This window comes from Sceloporus occidentalis, unplaced genomic scaffold (genome assembly GCF_023333645.1).
Source record: "Sceloporus occidentalis isolate IW3139 unplaced genomic scaffold, rSceOcc1.0.p SCAF_43, whole genome shotgun sequence".
NCBI classification, from domain to species: Eukaryota; Metazoa; Chordata; class Lepidosauria; order Squamata; family Phrynosomatidae; genus Sceloporus; species Sceloporus occidentalis.
In genome coordinates, this window is record NW_028317023.1 from 410,293 (window position 1) to 427,805 (window position 17,513).

The following is a 17,513-nucleotide window of genomic DNA, read 5'->3' on the forward strand; positions in this document are numbered from 1 at the left end:
CATGAGGGTTGGAGAAGGGAATTGGGATTGGAATGGCTGGTTTTATAGTCTATCTACTCATTTTCACAAGTGCCCAGTAATATTTTTGTCTCTTACTGAAATAACACTGTTGACGCTGCACTGAGAACTAAGATCTGTTCTGTGTTATGACTATTACCTTATACTGACATATTTTATTGGAAAATATATTATGTAAAAGACCTTTCTGAAAGTAAAGGAAATGAGGTGGTGCGACATTGATCTTAAATATAAGGAATGTTTTTAATTTAGATATTACAGCCATCTGGAGAATTGTGGTTTCAAGGTAAAATTACAGGCCCCTTTCAACAGTGCTTAAACTTGACAGACTAACTTTTTATGGGGAATACAACTTTAACTCTTTCAGGGCATTGGGACACTTTATGGCCCTTGGGACAGAATATTATGTCTCATATATACGGCATTAGTGGAAGGGAATGTCCCTGCAGGTACATAGGAGATCACACTGTCATAAGACAGGGCCTGCAACCCCTCAGCAGGAGCTAGCATCCTGGGCCCCCGGTTAAAGTTCGATAATTATGAATGTCTGTACAGCAGTTTGAGTATTCACAGCTGTCAGTGTCAGCCCACTCCTTGCCCAGTTTCTGTCCATTGCCTCCCATTTTCCACCCACTTCCCACCCCTGACCTCGGTCACACCACCAATAGAGATTATAAAATACAAACACACTGCTGGGCACAGGAGTACAGAGTGCTTAAAGGGGCACATCAGCCATCATATGCACTTTAATGCATATGATACACACTATGGCCAAAAGTAATTTAAGGAGTTTAGATGTTTCAGCCACATTCGTGCTAACAGGTGTATACATTTACACAGATACACTCCAAAATCTTGTGGAAAGCCTTCCCAGAAGGGTGGAGGCTGTTATAGATACAAAGGGGGAGCCACCCCCATATTTATATCAAATGGGTTTTGGAATGGGCTGTCAAACAAGGTTATACAGGTTTGATGGTCAGGTATTTGCATGCTTTTGGTCATATAGCTGCGTGGTCCCTATAAATGCACTTGCTCCCCCCACCCCAGCTAAATGCCTTGCAGGAAGAGAACCATACACATTTCCTTGCATGTGATATACAGTAGTTACATCCAGTCAGCGCCACTGCTGGCTCAGGTGAACAGTGTGTGCATGTGTGGAAATTCCTCCCATTTACTTCAATAAGAAATTAGAAAAATTAGACTGCCCCTTTTAATGGTTTCAAAAATAAAACATAGTAATGTAAAACAAATTACATTAACGTTCCTTTATGAATGCTACACATTTGTTTTATGTTTAATTTTGTTTTTGCAATTAAATTGGGGTGTCATTTTTTCCCTTAGGCATTAATAAGTTATAACTGCCCATGTTTTTAAACCATCTCCTTAAATTAAACCGATTTTGTGCTCAGCTTTTGTGCATTGGATTCCTACAGTGGGAGTTATACACTAAACAGTGAGTGTTAGCTGAGTTAAGGTAGATTAATACATTTTGTGTCTCAGAATTAACTAAGCATTTTAAAATGTCTACCAAAATTCCACACAAAAAGCTGAGTAATCCCTGGATATGGCACATTTACATCTAAAAGATTAAATGGTTCACCTCACGTATAAAGATTTAATAAACAAACCCCTATTTTTCTTGAAATGTCCTCCTGCGTTGTCTTTCAAGGGCAACTAATGTTTCACTAAATATATGTTGCTGATTGTAGGTTCTCAAGGGAAATGATTTAATTGTAATTCACTGAAATTAATACATACAAAGCAAGTAACTGTATGATTAGAAGCAGGGGCGTAACTAGAAACCTCAGGGCCCCGGTGCGAGAATCTGTTAAGGCCCCCCCACCCATCTACCCCCTTCTCACTATCTACCCTCTCCCTACCCCCCTTCTCACTATCTACCCTCTCCCTCCCTAACCCCCTTCTCACTATCTACCCTCTCCCTCCATACCCCCCTTCTCACGATCTACCCTCTCCCTCGCTACCCCCCTTCTCACGATCTACCCACTCCCTCCCTACCGTGCCGTGCACTTACCGTGCAGTCCTGTGGTGGGGGCGCGAGGCCTCTGTCTCGCTGCGCACCGCTTCACTGCTGAGCGCCGGCATATGACATCATATGCCGGTGCTCAGCGTGAAGCACCGGCACCTGAGACAGACGCCTCACACTCCCAACACTGCAGTCTGGGCAGCGCTGAGGCAGGCAGCGGCGGGGAGCAGAGGAGTCCTGGAGTTTTGTCAGTCAGGGGGGCCCCCCTGACTGGCAGAACTCCAGGGCCCGGTCTCAGTCGCGACCCCTGCGACCCCGGTAGTTCCGCCACTGATTAGAAGTTAATAGTGAAAATAAAACACTAATGGTCTAATGAAACTCAATGAAACACATGTGGGAACCCATCTTCTGGGTTTTGTGTGCTAGGAGGCAAACATGGAGGTTGTCATGTTTTCCCCTTGTCCTTCTCTCACCCTTTGGTGTAATGACAAAACATTTATTATATTAAATATTATACAAATGAAAATATCACAAATGTTAGCAAAATTTGTTTTATATTGCAGACTAATACATCATGTTAATTTGTATCAGAAGGCCTTCAAGGTGCTTTGGGTAAGAAGTGATGTTGCGTAAATTCTTTGTGAGACTTGAGTGTATGAGGAAGTCTCGGGATATCAGCATCTGATATGCTAACAATGAAATTGTTAGGAAGTTGTGCAGGATTGTTTATGTTTCAATGTATTACTATTAACAAACACTGTGTGTGGACATCAGAAGTAACCAACAGGTATGAATTTCTAGATACTGTACCCAGTCCATCTATTTTAGGTAATTATACAGTGTTCAATAAACTTAGTTTCCCCACATGCTCACATAGGTATAATGAATAGTTTAGTTGGGGTGCAGGGAAAGATACTTATACTCACTATTTGTATATTTGAAAGGTTATTCCTTAAAGAAAAATACAGTTAATTGTGACCCTATTAAAACCACCAACGTGCCATAAGGTTTTTTTTAGTAGTAATAAGATTATTAGTACTCCATCAAATATTTTGGAATATCATAGGTCAGACTTCTCCAGTTCAGTTTTTCAGCACATTATTAGTACAGAAAGTACTAAGAGTCACTTTATTGTTTTGACAGATGTTCACTTGGTGTATCCACACAAATTATTTTTTTCCCCAGATACCATTATTTTGATCACATCATCTAATTTACTATAAAAACAAATTAATAAAATATGGTGAAAATCAGAAAAAACACTTTTTCTGTCTTTTATTTAAAAAAATATTTTACTCATCTACAAAAGCTCATGAAAAATACTACTAAATAGATTCTAATATTTGTCCTGAGTTTAGAATTACTCAGTGTTTTTGCAAGTTAAAGAGCAATAAATAAAAATAGCATATTGCTATTTTAAACCCATTTTTTTCAAATCTGGTCATACAATGCCCATGTCCTATTTGGACATACGCACTGCTTCACATATACACACCCTCACATACAAATACCATATTTTCTCAATTATAAGACGACCCCCCAAAATTTGAATATTAATTTAGGAAACAAAGAAAAAGTCTGAATATAAAACTACCCTATAGGAAAAAAGTTTTCATTGACATGTAAACTATTTTTTCATATTTAATAAAAACTATTATTGAAAAAACTGTTTTTTTTTTGTTTTTATTTGCCAAACTTCCCCCAGTTATGCACATATCTGCCCCCAGATATGCCCTATATGCCACTCTGCCCCCCAGAAATGCCTTATACCTCCTATATGCCACTCTGCCTGCCTCACATGCCTCAGACTTCCTGGTGTCTAGTGCAGCAGCCGGTGGAGATCTGTACAATGTAGACCTCCGCTGCTGGTGGCCAGTACTTCCACCGGGGCTTCTATGACTGAGCACCAGCATCACACGACCTTCCAGTGCTCCACCATAGAAGCCTCGGCAGACGTTCCGGCAGCAGCGGAGGTTGTGTGCATCACGCAAACGTTCACCGACACATGCGCACAGATAACCTCCGCTACTGCCGGCACTTCCGCTGGGGCTTCTATGGAGCACCGGAAGGTCATGTGATGCCGGCGCTCCGTCATAGAAGCCCCCAGAGGAAGTGCCGGCAGCAGCATAGGTTGCCAAAGATGAGGATCCGGGTCCCCTGCAGCGCTGCGGGGGAACTGGATCTTAGTCTTGTAATCAGACCTCTGTTTGAGGTCTGATTAGAAGACGACCTCGAAAAAACCTTGCCTTATTATCGAGCAAATACGCTATCATTGATTGCCTCATAAGCACATTTTTAGATTCCATATTTGAAAGGCATACACCAGCTGAGAAAAGAAAGCAATGAAGTCCCAGTTAAACAATTTTTCAACTAGTCCTAAATTATGGACACCTTTAAATATTTGCTTCCATAGTTTATGTTTTAGATCTATATTTATTCTAATATTTAAATTCTTTCCACATTTATTCACATGGTTATGTTTTTGGTCTTTTATTAATGTACTTAGCATTTTGATGATATCCTTTAACCTTAATCATATCTTCTAGCAAGAGTCTGTGTTTTAGTTAAATGATTATTTATGTTATTTTTGTCTCTCATCTATGTAAGTATTTCTATAACTGAAATCTTATATTTTTCTTTTAGTTGTTTAAACTTCATCAAACTATCGTTTGTAATAAGATCTTTTTGTATTTGATTTCTTGTTTTTTTCCCCAGCCTGTTAGGTCTATGTCTTTGATTTGACGACCTGTATTGGTGCTTCTTTTATTATTTATTTCCTTCTATACATAATATATTTTTTATTTAGTTTTGTTGTAATATCTCCTTTTCTAGAATGTACCAAGGAGCCTCCTAATCTTTATTGTTTTGTCATTTCATTGCATGGAAAATAATATTAGAATCATAATAATCAATGCACCCTTACACCTGCTTTATTTTTGTCCTTATACATTATTTGTTTTGAAATTCTGGGTTTTTTAATTAGCCATTTGTATTGAAAAAAAGGATGTTTCTGTTAACCATATTTTGGACCATGAGTTAATATATAGCTTATAATAGCATTATTTTTTCCTATCCATGACAATGTTTAGATTATTCCATCGATTACATGTTAATTGCAATTATTTAAATAACACTGTAGAGTTTCATTCAAAAAGTTTTTTTTAGTTATGTCGTTATTTTTATCCCAAAGTAGATCATATCCCTCTGACCATTCAAATTTATGTTTTTTTTTTTCTTTCAACCAGATCTTGTTGACCATTTTTGTTGTCATTGCTTGGGATTTACTTATATTAACTTTATAAGAGAGTATGCCATAATTCCAAATTTTAGGGTTTGACATGGTTTTATATTGGTTTTCTTTAAATTGAACTCCTTTTTTATTCTCATTATTTGTAACATGTATTGCTAATTACTCTAGTGACATTATGTATAATATTGGTGATAGTGGGCAACCTTGCCTTGTGTTGTTTTTTTATAAAATCATAATTTGGCCCACTACCTTAGTGGTAGAATTCCTATATAATTCCATAATAGTTTTAATTGTATAATCTCCGAAACCAAACTCTCTTATCACTTTCTCCATAAACTTCCAACCAACACATTGTCACTGTTAGCCCAATATATCAAGTTAACTATTTTCCTTGTGTTATTTCATGCTGATCTCCTAGATACAACCCCCACTTGGTCTCCATGTTTGATATTTGGAATAATCTCTTTTAATCTTTCAACCATAATACTTATTATAATAATATATTGTGTATCTGTATTAAATAACGAAATGGGTCTATAATTTGTGACTAATGAGGGTTTTGTGTCTGGCTTTAATATTGGTACTATAGACGCTTAAAGCATTTCTGTTAAGAATAATCCTTTCATTTGGATTTCATTGAATGTTTCTTTTAAGTAGATTTTAATATAATCGGTCATTATTTTATAGAAACTATCTAGTCCTGGATATTTGTTGCTTTTTAATCTTTCTATGGCCAATGTTATTTATTCCATTGATTGAGTGGGAATCTAAGCAATTCTTTTGGTCATGAGTAGTTTTAGCTGTATTTTATCTTAGTATTCTTTGAAGACCTCTCCTATTTGTTTTGGTTATAGCCAATCTTTCCACCTTTTGTTATTTTTTATAGTTCTGGGATTGGCTTTGCTTTTTAAAAAAAAAATTGGCTAGAGAGTAGATTGTTAGCTCTATTTCCTTGTTAGTACCATTTTTATTGTTGAGTAATAGCCAATTAGCTTTTTTTCAGAAACAGCTCATTGATTTTTATGTCTAGTCATTTAATTTTTGGAGTATTTAGGGGGTTTGTTGTTTTCTTATATTCTCTTTTAAATAAATAAAATCCGAAAAGGTGTTTTTTTATAGGATCAAAATATCTAAAGATATCCCTTCTTGTCCTGAAGAAAACACTACATAACTTGCGTGGGAACACTAAATGAGAGAAGAAAATTATAGTTAAAACCAGCACAGCAAAAATGTTAATGGCACAAAAAGAAAAAGACAGCCTGATCCTTAAGGGGTTAAAAATACCTCATAGGGCTGAATCGGTGTGCAATAAGCAGAAACTATTTTTTTTTTGCCTTTAACACAGAGAATTCTGTCTTCTTGTCCATTCTTTCGAACATTCTGTCCTCCTCCACTAACGCAGAATATGGCAGCATTCTCGCCACACTATATAGGAGAAAGTATTGGGACACACCTCTTAATTATTGAATTTAGGTATTTCAATCAGACCTATTGCCACAGGTGTATAAAATCAAACACCTGACCATGCAGTCTGCATTTACCCGGGTGCAGTGATGAATAATGCTTCTTTGTTTGGCAGTCTGATGGACAAGCCTGAGTTTGGCAGATGCCAGGAGAACATTACCTGACTCACTCCACTGTGCAACTGTTAAGTTTGGTGGTATAAGGCTGTTTTTCAGGGATATGGACATACACTAAGTAGATCGGTGTCAGGAACCACTTTTTCTCTGCCTGAACCATGGCTTTTTCATACATGTGGTATATCAGTCTGCTACCACTAGTGGCCACCCTCCGCCCTTTGGAGCACTCAGAACTCAATTACTAGGATGAGGTGTACCTTATTACCTGAGTTGAGCCCTAATCAATACATCCAGCTGGGCCTTGTTACCTGGATTACCCTGCCTTTATGAACATGCCCAGCCCTTCAGTCAGGACCTTTGCATTGAAGTCCGTGGACCTTTCTGCTGTGGCTCTGCACATGTACCGTTCCTGGTTACCTGCTTTGTGTCCTTCCAAGTGAATTCCCTGCCTTTCGTACCCGTCCAAGTGGATTCCCTGCCTTAGGTACCCTTCCAAGCGGGCTGTGTGCTTTTCGTACCCTTCCAAGCGGGCTGTGTGCCTTTCGTGTCCTTCCAAGCGGGCTGTGTGCCTTAGGTATCCTTCCTAGCGGGCTGTGTGCCTTTCGTACCCTTCCTAGCGGGCTGTGTGCCTTTCGTACCCTTCCAAGCGGGCTGTGTGCCTTTCGTACCCTTCCAAGCGGGCTGTGTGCTTGTCGTACCCTTCCAAGCGGGCTGTGTGCTTGTCGTACCCTTCCAAGCGGGCTGTGTGCCTTTCGTGTCCTTCCAAGCGGGCTGTGTGCCTTAGGTGCCCTTCCTAGCGGGCTGTGTGCCTTTCGTACCCTTCCTAGCGGGCTGTGTGCCTTTCGTACCCTTCCAAGCGGGCTCTCTGCCTTTCATGCCCTTCCAAGCAGCCTCTCTGTCTTTCGTGCCCTTCCAAGCGGCCTCTCTGCCTTTCGTGCCCTTCCAAGCAGACTCTCTGCCTTTCGTACCCTTCCAAGCGGGCTCCCTGCCAAAAGACTTATTACCTGTATTTATTTATCCTATCATACGTCCGGTTTCTTGCTTAGACTGTATAACCCTTATTTGCTTGTCCTGTCATATACATACAATACATATCCCCTGCACATGGGCTCCTACCCGACCTGATTACCTGACAACCAGTGGAGTAACTACATGGGTAGCAGCTGCGATTGAGATCTGGTGACTGTGGAAGCCATTGAAGTACAGTGAACTCATTGTCATGTTCAAGAAACCATGTGACATGGTGCATTATCCTGCTGAAAGTAGCCATCAGAAGATGGGTACACTGTCGTCATAAAGGGATGGACATGGTCAGCCGTCGCGTTTAAAAGATGCTCAATTGGTACTAAGGGGCCAAAAGTGTGCCAAGAAAATGTCTCCCACACCATTACACCACCAACACCAGCCTGAACCAGTGATACAAGCAGGATGGATCTATGCTTTCATGTTGTTTACACCAACGTTTGACCCATCTGTATGTCGCCTATTTTGGTGAGCCTGTGCAAATTTTAGCCTCAGTTTCCTGTTCCTAGCTGACAGGAGTGGCACCCAGTGTGGTCTTCTGCTGCTGTAGCCCATCTTCTTCAAGGTTCGGCATGTTGTGCATTGAGAGATGGTATTCTACATACCTTGGTTGTAAATTTTTGAGTAACTGATAGAACAGGGAGGCCAGAGGGATCTGCAGTGTAAGTTACGGCACCAGGAGTTTAACAGTCTGTACGAGCGACCCTATTGGTCGCCAGCAGGGGGCTCGTCTGCCATCAACTCATACGGACACTTAAACTCCTTGCGCCAGAGCTGCTGCGGTAAGCGTTAACCCCGTATTAACCCCTTAACCGGCAAAAACGAACACGAAGAATGTCCACGAATATTCGCCCGAAGACGAGCACGAAGACGAACACGAGGACCCCCCTGGTGCCCAAGTCTAGTAATTATTATTATTATTGTCAGACACCAGCAAGTGTCTGAGTAGCAAGGTAGAAGGAGCCCAGAATGCAGGACTACCGGAGGTATGAGGGACAGTCCAGAATAATAGTGGAGATAGGGCACGAGAAATAAACCAGGTTTGAGGCAGCACTCAAATAACGTAGTCAGGTCACAGGCAGAGATCAGGTACAGGCAGCAATCAATAGCGTAGTCGGGTCACAGGCAGAGATCAGGTACAGGCAGCAATCAATAGCGTAGTCAGGTCACAGGCAATGGTCAGGCAACAGATAGGGACAATCAGGATACAAACAGGGAAAGGAGCACAGTACTGGGAACGCTGTGTAGGGCACAGAGCGTCTCAGAATATCTGAGCGCCGTCATAAGGGACCTTGGAGGTTTTATAGAGGTCTCAGACGTGACGTCTGACATCACGTCTAGATCTCCACCCTCCGTTCCGCCCCCAACCACCTCTTTCCTGTGAGACAGCACCAGAGGTGCCGCCCCTCCAGTTGAATCCTCTACCCCCACTTCTCCCCCGCCCTCCTGCACACAGATAACAGGAGGAGAACTCAGGGCGGCGTGCCGAAGTGCCGCCCCCTTCATAGGGACCTGGACCGCGTCGCCGACGTGTTCCCCGGCTCCCCGCGTAGACGCGGGGAGTGAAGAACACGCTACCCGAGTCTACCCCGGGAGTACGTCCCGGACCTCGGACGGCGCGTACCATACGCCGGACGGTACGTGCCTTACAATTATTATTATTTATTTATATAGCGCCAACAGTTTACGCAGCGCTTAATACAATACATAAATTCAAGGGGTATGACAAGACAAGAATTGACAGACTAAGTGTCAGGACTCGGGTAATCAGGTCGGGTAGGAGCCCATGTGCAGGGGATACTTGGGGTTCAGTCTGTAACCCACGATGCATGATTATGCAAACAAAGACACCACAAGCAGGTAATCTAGGTAATGCAATGTATTGTATGACAGGACAAGCCCACTTGGAAGGGCACGAAAGGCAGAGAGCCCACTTGGAAGGGCACGAAAGGCAGAGAGGCCACGAAAGGCAGAGAGCCCACTTGGAAGGGCACGAAAGGCAGAGAGCCCACTTGGAAGGGCACGAAAGGCAGAGGGCCCACTTGGAAGGGCACGAAGCCCACTTGGAAGGGCACGAAAGGCACGGAGCCCACTTGGAAGGGTACGAAAGGCACGGAGCCCACTTGGAAGTGTACGAAAGGCACGGAGCCCACTTGGAAGGGTATGAAAGGCACGGAGCCCACTTGGAAGGGTACGAAAGGCACGGAGCCCACTTGATCAGGACACAAAGCAGGTAAGCAGGAACGGTACAGGTGCAAAGCCACAACAGAAACATCCACAGACTTCAATACAAAGGCCCTGACTGAAGGGCAGAGCAGGTTCATAAAGGCAGAGTAATCCAGGTAACAAGGCCCAGCTGCTTGCAATAACGTGGTCTGGGTGCTCCAGAGAGAGGGACGGCCACTAGTGGTTGTAAAACAACATGAGCGTCAATAAGTAGTGAATAATTAGTGCATAGTCCTGGCAGGCAGGGTGGATCCTGACACTAAGACAAACAGATACATTAGGTAGAGAGAGCCCTGCTCGCAACAATCTTGAGGGAATGGGGTGACAAACATAAGGCACAGAGAAAGGGTGAGAGGTAGTGTGGTGGTTGTATCAATGACAAGGAAGTTCTAGCAGTTAAGATGGTATGCTTCTCTGAAGAAGTGGGTTTTGAGATGTTTCTTGAATGTTGGGAGGGAGGGTGAAAGCTGAAGGTTCGTTGGGAGTAGATTCCAGAGATATGGGGCAGCCCGAGTGAAATCTTGTAGATGGGAAAAGCAAGAGGTGATAAGTGAGGAGGAGAGCCTTAGCCTATGGGAAGAATATAACGATCGATTGGGAGAGTATTTGCTTATGAGGGCAGTACCAGGATTTAAAATTTTTTAATTATAGGGATATCCTAAAGGAATAGGAGGGGTTTAGCTGGGTTCAGAAGCTATAAGAGGAAGTAGTTGCGCCCTAGCAAAATAAAGTCATGAGGAGGAGGAATTACCAGTGCAGATAGGCCCCAATCCCTGACACCAGAACAGATTGTGAGCCAGGAGAACATTAGTGTCTGACCTCACAAATGCTCTACTGGATGAATGGGCACAAATTCCCACAGAAACACTCCAAAATCTTGTGGAAAGCCTTTCCAGAGGAGTGGAAGCTGGTATAGGTGCAAAGGGGGAAACCAACTACATATTAAAGTCTATCTATTTAGCATGCAATGTCATGATAGTCCCTGTTGGTGTAATGGTCAGGTGTCCCAATACCTTCATCCATATACTGTATGTCATACCTGGGAAATTTGTAAATTAGCTGACCCATAGGCTCTTGAAATATTAAGCCTTTAATAGCCCATTATGAAGATTCTATGCTGTGACTCGCCAAACGTGTTAACCAAATGGCTTTAATATCAGTCCTAATGGAAACCTTGACTTGCCATTATTCAAAGATACATACACAAATTTGAGTCACCTGCATTCAAGCAGGGATATCACCCATTACATACTGGTTACAAACACGCCAACTTGGAATCTTATGTATGATCACAGAAGTGTAGAATAAGGAGTTAGTTCCAAACTGTGTGGCCCTGAAAATCTGTCCCTTCACTCGAAGACCCTCAGATTGGGAGAGTTCCGAGATATGGCTCAGTCCTACCAAACATTCATTGCTCTGAAGGGGTGCGCATGTGCAAGAGGTCTGCCGTAGGTAACAATTGGCCCAGCTTGTCTGAAAACACTTAGTGAAAAAACTGTTAACCCTTTACTTTTTTTGTTGTTAAGCTTACTTTTTGTACTGCTGTGCAATTTTAGATATCGTTAATTGCGTATTCTCCCTCACTGTAATAGCGCTACGAATCCGGTATGCTCTATAAAATATAATAGTAATAATTATAAGGTGTTCGCTTCTCATGGGAAATATATTCTAATTTCATTGTTTAGTGAAAAACACCCAGCTAAACTGCAGTGTTCTCATTTGGCTCAGCAGAAACATTTTGCCAGTATTCATTATAACTCCACTATTGTCCTCAGCTGTAACATTATATTGCTTGCATTTGAATGCCCTGTGAAACGCACCAGTGTTATCTGACAATGCGTTTCGACTTGTTCCTGTCCATTTGCCAAGAGAGGACACATACTGGAAAATCCTGTCGACTAATCAGATTAAAGGATACAGCCAGCCGCGAGGAAGAGGCTTCACTAACCAATCGTAATCCTGCTTGCATGTTCACATCACACACACACTGTCTCCCACAGCTGGAGGAGAGCTATGCCTGTGTGTTGTTCGCATGCCCTGCCGGATTCGTCGCCGTCTTTGTGCATCAGGTGATCTGCAGCATCTGCCTCAGACATGGCTGACGTAAAGTGATGCTAGTTCTGCTGTATGTGGAGGAAGCCCTTAGGGGTTAGTGGACCCGAATATCTGCCTGCGAGGACGCATATGATTAGCAGTTGGGGTGTGTTTGGTAAGTCGCTGCCTATCATCTTGATACAGGCCTTGGAACAAAGTCTTCCTCGCTGTCGCTGCTTTCACACCAGGTACCTGCCTGCCGGCAGTCGCTGTTCGAGGGTGATGGGAGTTGTAGTTTAAAGCAAAGAAGTTTGCTCTTTTTACTATACATTATAGGCTTTATTCCTATTGCATTCTTAATCTGTATTCCTCAGATGACTGTTATCTTATAATGACTCCTGGTGTTATTATGGCTGATTGTTTATCTATACCGCGTGGGTTTTAATATATTACTATTTAAGATATCATTTCTCCATGTATAGTCCATAGGTGACAGGCAGCTGATATACGTTAAGGTGCTAAGGCGTCGCTGATGTAATTACTAAACACGTTGTGATGTAGTGCAATAAATTCCTGAAATCCAGAGCTAATGAATGAAATGCCTGTATAGCTTTTTGCCTACACAAGATAATGTACATACAGGTAAGTTCCCAATGGAGACCGAAGCACAGGTAAATAAATAACGCACTCAGCCATGCTACTCTTACACTTCCTTTTTGTGTTAAATAAGGGGTAGTGGACTGTCCGTGACATTCAAATCTAAAAAGAACTGAAGCTTTTACAGCGCAGCCTGTCTGACGGCATGCAAATCTTTCAGAACCTTTGCATGTTATGAAGATATAAACGCCTCCGTAGTCTAAGCTTATTTAAGAAAATAGCTGTTTTTTTTCCCCCTGTGTTCTCTATCTTGCTTGTTTTGGACTGTCTCCAGTGAGAACCAAAATTCCCTGAGTTTCATGCCAGATGTTTTGTTTTGTTTTTAGGTGCATGGCACAAAACTTATATTATTTTTTTATATTCATTACGCACAGTTCTCAAAGTTGACCAGCAGTTTGCAACTAAAAGTGAGCATTTTTGAAGGGTAATTCTCCTGTTTGTTTGCCAACAGGTGTAATCCATTCAGTTTTACCTAAACACATCCGGTTATGACCTGGAGAATTATGTTCCTAACCTCTCACTTCACAAATGCTACCCTACCTGGAGGCAATACTCTAAATACAAACTGAACAATACAGGTTTCCAGAAAAGGTTGACTTCAGGGCATTCACTAATTTCCATATAGATGTGTATTGGTCTAACAGGAATTCTTGCAAATCAGTTAAGGAAAGAAAACAAACTGTTAACCCTCAAATATTTGTTATTATCGTTAACATGTATTTGTGATTTGTTAGATCACTACCAAATTGAGACATATTTATAGGGAAATGTCACCCAGAATTGTCAACTTTGTTTTTACCTCCCTTCTCCTCAACCACTATTTCAAGCACTCCCTGGGCCACAATCAGTAAATTAGCAATTTACATATGGCTTTATGGAAAGGGCTAATCATGTTTGTTGTGACTTGCTTTATAGTACAAAGGCTCAACCCCAACGATCTGCTTAATAGCTTCCCTAGCCCTCTATCATTTATAATTGAAATACAACTCTCCCTTTAATAAGTAAATCATGTTATGCTAAGGTACAAACTATGCATATGATATGTTTGTAGTGGAGATTATATGGCTACTTAAATTGAGAAAATAATTGTGACATGACTGTACATGTAAAAAAAATCTAAACCTTGGCTCGAAACCTTTGTGGACTGGTATGAACATGCCTGGTAAAGGTAAAGAACCGCTACACTTTAAAAAAACTTTAGGGGTTTTTCCCTGCGCTGTCCGCTTTAAACTTTAAGGCACACTCCAGCAAACGCACTTTATTCCAGATGATGTTTTAATGACCTTTAAATTCATGTTGTTCCCCTGTGCAAACTCACAGGGGGGGATTCATCATAATCTGTGCATGTGCAATGTTTTTCTGCCCCCAGCAACTTGGCTTGCTGTAGATGTGTTCTGCTGAAAGGATCTCATGCTTACCATTGCACATGTGCTATACTCATTGCCAACCAGCTCCCAGTGGGTCTGACAAGACCCATTTTTTTTTAGTGGTAGCAGTTTCCTTGAATGTGATTGGCTGCTTTTATTAGCCAAAACTGTCTTCTATAGGTAACTTTTTACCTTACATATAAAGCACCCTTGTATCCGTTCTTTGTTGGCAGGGTTGTATGGGGCACTAAACTGTGCCTTTAAGATGTTGAACAGATACCCTTTTAGTTCAATCGAACTGTAACACAATATCTTATTGAAATTCAATACAAATACAGTCGATAGAAAAAAGGAAACCAAACAGAAGCCAACCTTTATGTTCTCTAGGCCTTTATACACCCAGTTTTTCCAAAATTGCCCTGCTCATCCAGTTTGTAACGTTACCAAATTATTTTCTAAACCCTTCTGAGTAATTTTCCTGGGTTTAGCAGGAAGCCCTTACCAATGTGATTATATGGAGCTGCAGTTATAGTGAGACAAGCCAAGATAAGTTTCTCTTTCCTTCAATACATCTGCTGTCACCAGGCAGAAGGGAGAGAGAAAGGAAACCACAATGTATTTATCAGCTAACTTTAAACATTCAGTTAGAGGGTCAGTTGTCAGCAGACGTATCCTTCTACCAGACAATTCCTTTAGATTGACTTTACATGCCACACGTTTTTTTCTGACGTAAACCCTTATAGCACTCTCCTGTATGGAAATATGTAATTTTGATTATTCTGTAATATGTTGTAACATACTATCCCTTATTAAATATATTTTACCTACAATTTTACCTTAACGATTTGCGCTTCCGATGTAGTAATTACTTTAGGGCTTGACAAATCCAAATGGCCAAGTAGCCACGGCTCTTGAATTTTGGGATCAGGCTCATGCCACTAGCTGGCTCCTAATATCTACAGAGATATTTCTATCCACGCTTACTTTTCAAATAATGACTTTAGATGGGCTTCCTTGCAGAAATGAGTAGATGCAGTTGAACTTATTAAAGTTCCTATTAAATCCTTCATGACACCACATGTTATTGTTGAACAGGCAGATGGAATTAATGGAATCTGGCTGCCTCCTCCTGAGAACATGCCAGCTTAAACCGGAATGGGCCATTGTATCAGCTGGAAAAATCCAATCCTTTGGTCCACTGTTAAGAAACAAAACGTTATCTCTGAAAGTACAGTATCAGATGTAGTTTGACACTTTGGCTGAAAAGGGAAATTTATAAGATTTTGCTTCTGGCCGGCCTTGTCTCGAATTCCTCCCTTTTCTAGATCTGGCTGTGTCTGCACACTGTGTTCAATGTGCGAATCCAGGTGTTTCATGTCTTCTGTGTCTGTGGAGGGTGTGGGTAATCCAGTTGTTTTAAAGCAGCTGCATTTTCTGACTGAGCAGTTTCCTGTGTTTGGTTTTTAGACATTTGTGTGATATTCGTGCTCATGGCACAGATGTTTTCTTCATAGTCCCCTTGGCGATCCATTCAGATACAATTTTTCTATAGTTAACCAAGGAAAGTTTTAATTTCCACAGTGTATCAGAAAATCTCTACTATACTCATCTATCCCATCCCATCTATTGTTTAGTCTTCTGTTTGAAAATTTTGTTTAAATAACTTTTTTGACATTAACTTTAAATTTCATTGCTGCTCTGTACTAGACATAAATACCAAGTTCTTACCATTGTACCTTGATGTAACATGGAAAACCGGATGGTACATTGAGAAATACTTTGCAAGGACTTTTTTATAAAGCAAATGGCCCGAGTGGTTTGGGATTAAGGAGAGGTATCTTAACATCCCATATGATGATATACAATAGCCACCTAACAAAAAAAATAACACATACCGTATTTGCTCGATTATAAGACGAGGTTTTTTTCAGAGCAAATGCTCTGAAAAATACCCCTCGTCTTCTAATCGGGGTCGTCTTCTAATCAGACCTCAAATAGAGTCTGATTAGGAGACTAAGATCCAGATCCCCCGCACCGCTGCAGGGGACCTGGATCCTCCTGTCTCACCCCCCCCCCCATCATACACACTTACCGGTGCTTCCTGCTGTATTGCCGGGGCAGCGGGTTGACGTCTACGCGATCCGCGTAGACAACGTCCGCTGCAGCCGGAAGGAGGTGTGGCTAGCAGCGGGGGTTGTCTGCGTCCGTCGCGTAGACCTTCCCCGACTGTCAGAGATCTCTGATCTCTGACAGCCGGGGAAAGTATACGCGACGGACGCATACAAACCCCCGCTGCCAACTCCACCTCCTTCCGGCTGCAGCAGAAGGCGACGTCAACCCGCTGCCCCGGCTGGAAGCACCGGTAAGAGAGGGCTGAGAGGGGAGAGAGGGGAGAGGGGAGAGAGGAGAGAGGAGAGAGGAGAGGGGAGGGGGGGGAGAGAGAGTGTGTTTGTGTGTGTTAGTTAAATGGGGGCATAGGGCATTTCTGGAGTGGCGTTAAGGGGGCATTTAATAGAGCACTCTGCCTCCTGAAATGCCTTATACCTCCCTATATGCCACTCTGCCCCATAATATGCCTTTTAACCCCCTAAATGCCAGAGTGGCATATAGGGGTATAAGGCATTTCTGGAGGCAGAGTGCTCTATACAATGCCTTTTAACTCCCTTAATGCCACTCTGCCTCCTGAAATGCCTTATACCTCCCTATATGCCACTCTGCCCCATAATATGCATTTTAACCCCCTAAATGCCAGAATGGGATATAGGGGTATAAGGCATTTCTGGAGGCAGAGTGGCATATAGGGGGTCAAAAGGCATACCATGGGGCACAGTGGCATATAGAGGGTTAAAAGGCATATCATGGGCCACAGTGCCATATTGGTGTGGCAAGCCTGGGGGCAGATGTGCGTAACTGGGGGACAGGCTGGAAAATACAAGAAATAAAAACAAAAAAAATATTTTTCTCAATCATAGCTTTTATTAAAAAAAATAGTTTACATGAATTAACATTTACTGGTAAAACTTTTTTCCTTTAGGGTCGTCTTATATTCAGGCTTTTTCTTTTTTCCTAAGTTAATATTCAGATTTTGGGGGGTCGTCTTATAATCGAGCAAATACGGTAATACTGTCTAATTCTTCCGGACTTTGTTTATGTGAAGGAAAATACTTATTTTTTCAGTGGGAGTTTCCATTGCGTTTGTATTATGAACAACATGAAGGTTAATGGAGCAGACATAGTTTCAAAATGCTTTTCTTTAATATTGGTCTCAAAACCAGTTTCTAGCCTATACTATATATACTGTATGCACATCTATATGTGTGTGTATATATATATTTATATTTAAACACTGTACATAAATATACATTATAGGGAAA